Below are 7,326 nucleotides of genomic sequence, written 5' to 3' on the forward strand. Positions count from 1 at the left end.
CTATGTAGACACTGGAATCATAATTCACTCCTCTCCCCCCACCCCACAACCCTCGAAAACCTGGAATGGCTCCCTTGGAGCTTTGGGGGTTGGTGGGGAACGCAGAGACCATCCAGCACATGACAGTAGGAGGGGAGGAGAGGAGTGAGGGACAGTGAGGTTTCTGTGGGAAGAGGCAGATGAGTGAGGAGGCCTTTGTAGAAGAGGGTGGCAAATGGTGGAGCCCTGGTGGTCCACCTACAAGCAGTAGGAAAGCTGTCAACGGCGTGATCCATACACACACTGATTCCCCGGTTTGTCATGCTGACATCATGCAGGTAGGTCAGAAAAAGGGTGTAGGCTGCGAAAAGAGTTTGTAACGGTCTCATGAGAGCAGATCGACCCCTCTGTGAATCCTCAGGAGAATCTAAATAGACCAGTCTGTGCAAGGTGAAAGCTGCAAAACTAACTGCCATGGGAACAGCTGCAGAACAAGCCGCGGTTGCCAAGATTTCAAGGCTACGCTGGCAGTAGGGCACAAGAGACAGTGATAAGAAATGCAAAGGCAATTTTAGGCAATCTTATGTTAATGAGCTCAGCTTTATCAGCTAGTGTTAGGAGGCCTGTTACAGAGCCTCTCCCCGAGCGAAGCTCCAACGCGTCAGGTTTTCCCCCACGGGTGACTGCGGCATCTCCGGGGCTCCTGCCACAGGTGTCACGCGCTTTCAATAAACCAAATATAGCACTCGCCTTCCGGGTGCAGCCTCGTCTCTGGGGAACCCGAGCCTGGTTGGCTACAATTGGTGCAGCGAGAAGGGTTCTCCTGGTACAATGCCTTTTTGGTCGAAAGTGGAGGAGGCAGGGAAGCCAGCGCTGTCCCTGCAGCGCATACCAGGATAGCCCTTGACGGAGCGATGGGGGCCGGTAGCGCGGATGGTTGCCTGTTGGGCGGCCCCAGCAGACTGTGCGGAGTTGCAGGAGGTGGCAGGCATGACACCGGTACAGCTACCTTCAACCCAGATGACAACATGGCACCTCAACTCCTTTTCATCTTCCTGACTACCTCGCTGACCTCTGCCACACCTAAGCATTCCCTCAGGAACGCCATCCAGTAAATCGTCTCCACCACTGGTGCCATGGATTGCTGGATGTGTACCCTGCTGAACTCCCCTACCGGATTGGGAATTGAGTTTGTCTCTCTGAACCTGAATGCTTGGTGGGACAAGAGCAACATCTTCCAGTGGGGACCAGCCTGGTTTGATGACAGCAACGTCCACTCCTACCTTCGCCGCGGCCCCTGGGGTTCATGCTGCAATAGGGTGAACTCCTACTTGGATAAGGAATCTGGAAGTTCTGGTTCTGGTTTTGTTATGGTACCCTGTAATGGGATGAGGCTTGCTGGGATTTGAGTCCCTGACAACCTTGTTGTCCTGGGTGCTGGGAGGGTGGAACTGAGTGTCTTGCTTGTAATTCCTCGGGGTGGAAACCATCGCGTGCGAGGAAGCTCCAAGGTTAGGCTGGGCCCTTCTGTCCCATCCTCCCAGCCAAGCTGGTGCGGGTAGAGGTAACCAGCTGAAACTTTCTGGATTAGACCATAATTCCCATCTGCCTTCCTGTCTAATTGTTCTTTGTCTGAGTGTCAGCAAGGGATGGGGTGGGTCACGGATACCTCTGAGCGTGCACATACGGGGGTGGCCCAAGCAGCTACCCACTTCAAGTGGAAACACTACTTACAGCAGCCCATGCACTTGGGAGCCCCCACACTGACTGTTCCACACACCCTTCTCGTGGGAACCATTACTTTTAACTTTGCTTTCACTGCTCTCATATGCTGTTGTCAAGTCTGTTCCACAGGTGCACACTGTGTTGCCAGAAGAGCATCAACCACATCACTTGATTCCTACTAGCCTCGGCGTTCACAAAGGGGTCACGGGGAGGAGTGTAGGGTGCGAGAAGAGTTTGTAACGGTCTCATGAGAGCAGATCGACCCCTCTGTGAATCCTCAGGAGAATCTAAACAGACCAGTCTGTGCAAGGTAAAAGCTGCAAACTAACTGCCATGGGAACAGCTGCAGAACAAGCCGCGCTTGCCAAGATTTCAAGGCTATGCTGGCAGTAGGCCACAAGAGATAGTGATAAGAAATGCATAGGCAATTTTAGGCAATCTTATGTTAATGAGCTCAGCTTTATCAGCTAGTGTTAGGAGGCCCGTTACAGAGCCTCTCCCCGAGCGAAGCTCCAACGCGTCGGGTTTTCCCCCACGGGTGACTGCGGCGTCTCCAGGGCTCCTGCCGCGGGTGTCACGTGCTTGCAATAAACCTAATATAGCACTCGCCTTCCGGGTGCAGCCTTTTCTCTGGGGAACCAGAGCCTGGTTGGCTACAAAGGGATTAATATCTTTCTGACAGTGCAGCAATTCATTGAAGGAGGTCCCAGGACCCTGACACCAGCCCACTTTTCACATAACACGATCCGAGACTCTGAGTACCAGAAGAAAACTTGATGTCATTTGATGAGTAACCTGTTCCATATGTATTTGGTCCTTGCCGTGCATATGATGGGATGCCATAAGGAGCATCTTAATCCAAAGGATCTAAACAGGAATTTCTCTTCATTATGTGCATCCCATCCCTTCCTAGAAATGCTTCTTCCTGGATCTAACTGCACAGACATGTGCTTACCACAACATTTCTATGGTCCTATGTGGACCTTCTTCTTCAGTAGGGAAGATGGACAAGAACATGACTAGCAGCTCACATTCTTGAATTCCTTTTCCCAGAAGGATAAAGGATTGTGAGGTTATTACTGTATCGATGGATGTTCCTTAAAAAACAGCTAACTTTCTCATGGTGAACAGACTAGCTCTTTGATCTGGAAGCCTGTACTGTTAGAGAAATACTAAAACAATGGTTACCTACTGTTGCGATAGCTGTAGATTAAACATTCAAAAGTTACACTCTCACAAACTCCCATGTCTTTAATAGCTCCCAGCACAAAAGTAGATTTTGCCACCCACATAAATGGGAAACCAGCCATTTCCCAGCTCCCCAGCCTTGCATCCCTTCTGGAGTATAAACCCTGAATTACACCGTCTTGTGATGCATAGAGATCTTAAGAGAGCAGGCTCACTAAGTAATCCTTTTCCCCCTACACCCTCTTCCCTGCAATCCTGATGTAGGGAAACAATTCACCTGCCTTTATTAAAAGAGTTTATATTAAAAAAAAAAGAACTTGGCTCATAAACTCACTGATTATGGTGCAAGATAAAATGGCTATTAGTTTCAGAATAATAGATTGTCAGTGATAATAAGTGATAGCAAACATATCAAAGCACGCTACCTGTGAAATGAGAGGAAATAACCATCTAACACTTACACCAAATACATAGGATTGGAATCACCATTAAAGAACTGTGATGATACAACCAGGCTTACTGATTCCTGAGGAACAGGCTGCATTATGTTGCTGCCTGGGAACTCCAACCCACTTCAAAGTCCTTTCTCATCTTGAGCCTCTTTCACTCATTGAGTTCTGTGGGAGCGAAGACAAGTGATGATGTCACTTGCTGTCAGAAAGCCTGGCCCTGTGAAGTTGGGGATCTAGCCCCGGTGGTCAAACATTCTCACTGGTTTTCATGTGCCCTCTGGGGAGGCTTCCTTCTGTAGACTTCCACAGTTAGAGGATTCTTCCCTGGAGGAGCATTGAGGATAGCACTCAACACCCAATGACTACTCCATTGTTGCCCCTGAAAGCCCATTCTGGGGCGTTTCCAGACTCACATCGTACCGCAGTAACTCACACATTGCGAGATTTCATAACTTAATGTACTATGAAGTACTTAAAATAAGGATAAGACTTTTAAAAGGATACATCACAAAGCATACTGTGCCCAGAAACATTACAACTACATCACACTCATAAACAGGGGATACTTTGGGGTCTAGCATCTCAGAGATACACTCTTGGGCCTGACATCGGGAGTGGAAGATATGAGCAATTAATTGTGTTACAGTCCTCAGAGAAAGAGATAGAGAAGGGGAGGGGCTTGATGTCAGAACTGGGTGGGAGGGCAGCAGCAGCCCACAGACCAGCAATTGGAACAATAGCAGCCGAATGAATTGGAAATAGACAGATTCCCCCAGTTTGCAACATTGTCAGAGTACAGCATGACTAGGGAAGCATTTAACGTACCTTTCACTGAGCAGTAAGTGGTTCAGGAAAACAGGCCCAGAGCTACATTATCAGCAGCTGTACACGGAGCTTGCTCTGAAAGCCAGAGCGCCAGGAAGATACCTTAGGTCCTCTTCTGATTAAGGAGCAGGAGAAGACTGTCCCGGATTGGTTTGGTCCTCACCCCATAGATGATGGGGTGTAGCATTGGGGGCATGAGGAGGTACAGGTTGGCAATGAGAATGTGCAAGTGCAGGGGCACACTGTGACCAAACCGGTGGGTGAGGACGGAGAAGAGAGCTGGGATGTAAGAGGCTGAAAAGACACAGAGGTGGGAACCACAGGTCCAAAACGTTTTCAGGCGAGTGTCCTTTCCAGGGAGTACAAAGATGGCTCTGAGGATCTGGATGTAGGACACAGTAATAAAAAACACATCCAGACCAATGACATAAAATGCCAAAGCGAGGCTGTAGTAATTACTGACTTGGGTGTCAGCACAGGCCAGCTTCACCACAGCAATATGCTCACAGTACGAGTGGGGAATGATGTTAGATCTGCAATATGACCACTGTATTGCCAGGAGGGGATGGGGCAGCATGAGCACACTGCCTCGCAAAATAATGGCCAACCCAATCTTGGCCACTACATGGTTTGACAGGATGGTGGAATGTCTCAGGGGATCACAGATGGCCACGTAGCGATCAAAAGCCATGGCCACAAAGATCCCAGACTCCACCGTCGTGAAGCAGTGAATGAAGTACATCTGGGTGAGGCAGGAATGGAAATCGATCTCCCTGAAGTTGAACCAAAAGAGGCTCAGAGTTTTTGGCATGATGGTCGTAGACACGGCCAGGTCGCTGGCAGCCAGCATGCAGAGGAAATAGTACATAGGCTCATGAAGGCTCGTCTCCCTCTTCACGATGAACAGGATGGTGAAGTTGCCAAGGATGGCTATTATGTATATGGTGCAGAAGGGGATGGAGATCCAGACATGGGCCACCTCCAGGCCAGGAATCCCCAGCAGGATGAAGAAGGAGGGGTTGATGAAATGGGTTGTGTTGGAATCTGACATGGAGTATAACAGAAGGTCTCCTATTCTGCGGAACTATGATGTCTTTTTCATATAACATATATCCCCCGATGCTTAGTATGTGCCCAGACCTGAGGGTGATGGTCACAGTATGAATGCCTGAACGGAGAAACAATGTTAATATCACACTGTACTTGCACAGTGGTAAACTGTTCTCATGAAGGAAACAGATTAGCTGTTCTTCACACATTGAGAAAATATCATTAGTGAGAGAAAGGAACTATTAACAGCTCCCTTTACTGATGCCAAAGTCCATGTTTGATGGTGCTCCATGTGTCAATCATTCCCAATTAGTGCAGAGTTTGGAATACTATTAGGCACTAGCTGGAAATATGAGTGTGGTATTTATTAGTCATCATTGTGGCTTAATCAAATGAGCCCCAGTTCGAGATTACATCCTTAAGGGAGTTTCCTGTTCACCTAGTTGCTCAAAATCTGAGGGAAGGAAATATCCCAATTAGCACGCACCTCAGGGAAAAGACCTTGAGTCAATAAGATAATCTCAGTGGAAACACCTGATTTTCACAGTACTGGTCAAAGAGAGGCAATTTGTGCCTAATGAATGAGTTGGAAAAATAACCTGCCATGGATATGGACTTAGTTATAATCTCTCAGTCTGTCTGAAGGATGTAGCAGTTGCAAAGGGCATTTGGGGGACAGGCTAGGAGAATGAAGGAAGCTGCTATATTTACACAGACTAGGAAGTTAGGGAACACGTAGTTTAGAGGAGACACAAAGAAGAGGGCTTATGAGAGAGGAAAACAAAGTAAAGGATGGAACTGATTACATTCTAATCGGCAAACACAACAGTCCAACCAGTATTATCTAAAGACCCTTTGTGTTTCAAGAATGCTAATTCCCAAACACTGAACCTAATGATCATGAAAGGAGGTTTCAGAGAAACTATTTAATTGGGAATAAAGGTTGTGAGTTGTTGAAGAAGAGGTTATCATATCATCAAAAGTTCATGATCCCATCACCTAGAATGTGGATAACGCTGTCGAAACTGAAGTTCTGTTTGTAAAGTGAATGCAAAAATTAGGAGGAAAATAGAGTAACATAGAGCAAATAGGGGAAAGGAAAAACTAGATAGCAAGAAAAATAAATTGGAAGCTACAAACATTGGTAAGAGTTATTCAAGACAGTAGGAGACATTCCACTCTTGGAAGGGCTGTGTATCACATCAAATAAATTATTAAATATATTAAGAACAAAAGAAATGCAGAAAAATGACATGCCGGCTGTTCAAAGGAGATAGGAAATGTGTAGACAGTGAAGAAAGAATAGATGTGTTCAATTGATAGTTTGTTCTGCATTTGGAAAGAAGCAGTAGGAGATACAGATATCAACCAAACCAATGAAATCCAAAAAAAAAAAAAAAGGAAAAATAGAGCAGTTCAGTGTTACACAGAAATTATGTAAAAGAAAGAAACCATTTAAAAAGAATAAGAGCTGTCAAGGCTAGGAAACAATGGCGAAGGTGGTTTGGGATTAAATCAAAACATGGAATAAAGTTAATGTAAGTCACTCAGGATTCACAGGAAAGAGACCTTGTCAAATAACCCAATCTCATCCTTTATGGATAACAGACGTTCTGTCAGTCATGAACCCCATTTTGGTGCAATAGGCTTTACTATCCGATATTGCCAGAGCACATGTAAAATGAACTAAAAAGTGGCTGACAGAGCTGAGGGAGCAGGGGTCAATGGACCATTGTCAGTTAATTTGGCTTCTTCTAGGGGTGTTCTGAAAGGTCTGTTTTCAGCTTGGCACTTTTCACATTTTTCATCAAGAGTTTCGAAGCAAATAGAAAATCGATGCAGATATATTTCATACATGACCCAGAGAGTGGCACAGGGGTTACCAGGAGAAGGGAAGGGCAGGCATCCTGATTAATCTGGAGGTTTCAGTGCGGTGAGTGCATCTAAACAAACCACTTAAATGCAATCAAATGGTCCATTCTCACCCTGGGACTCACAGATTCTATGGTGCAAAATCCGAGTGGGGACCAGGGTTTTGTCAGACACAAGTCACTGGGATCAGCACTGGGACTGTGGGGTGAAATTAATGGCCAGGAACTCAGAGTGA

General features: G+C 46.5%; 1 pseudogene; it reads right to left on the bottom strand.

The window, feature by feature from the left end:
• Positions 1-4,272: 4,272 nt before the first annotated feature.
• LOC142002187 (olfactory receptor 52E4-like) lies at positions 4,273-5,271 on the bottom strand (annotated as a pseudogene).
• Between the last annotated feature and the right edge of the window lie 2,055 nt (positions 5,272-7,326).

This window comes from Carettochelys insculpta, chromosome 1, assembly GCF_033958435.1.
Source record: "Carettochelys insculpta isolate YL-2023 chromosome 1, ASM3395843v1, whole genome shotgun sequence".
In the NCBI taxonomy this organism is placed as follows: domain Eukaryota; kingdom Metazoa; phylum Chordata; order Testudines; family Carettochelyidae; genus Carettochelys; species Carettochelys insculpta.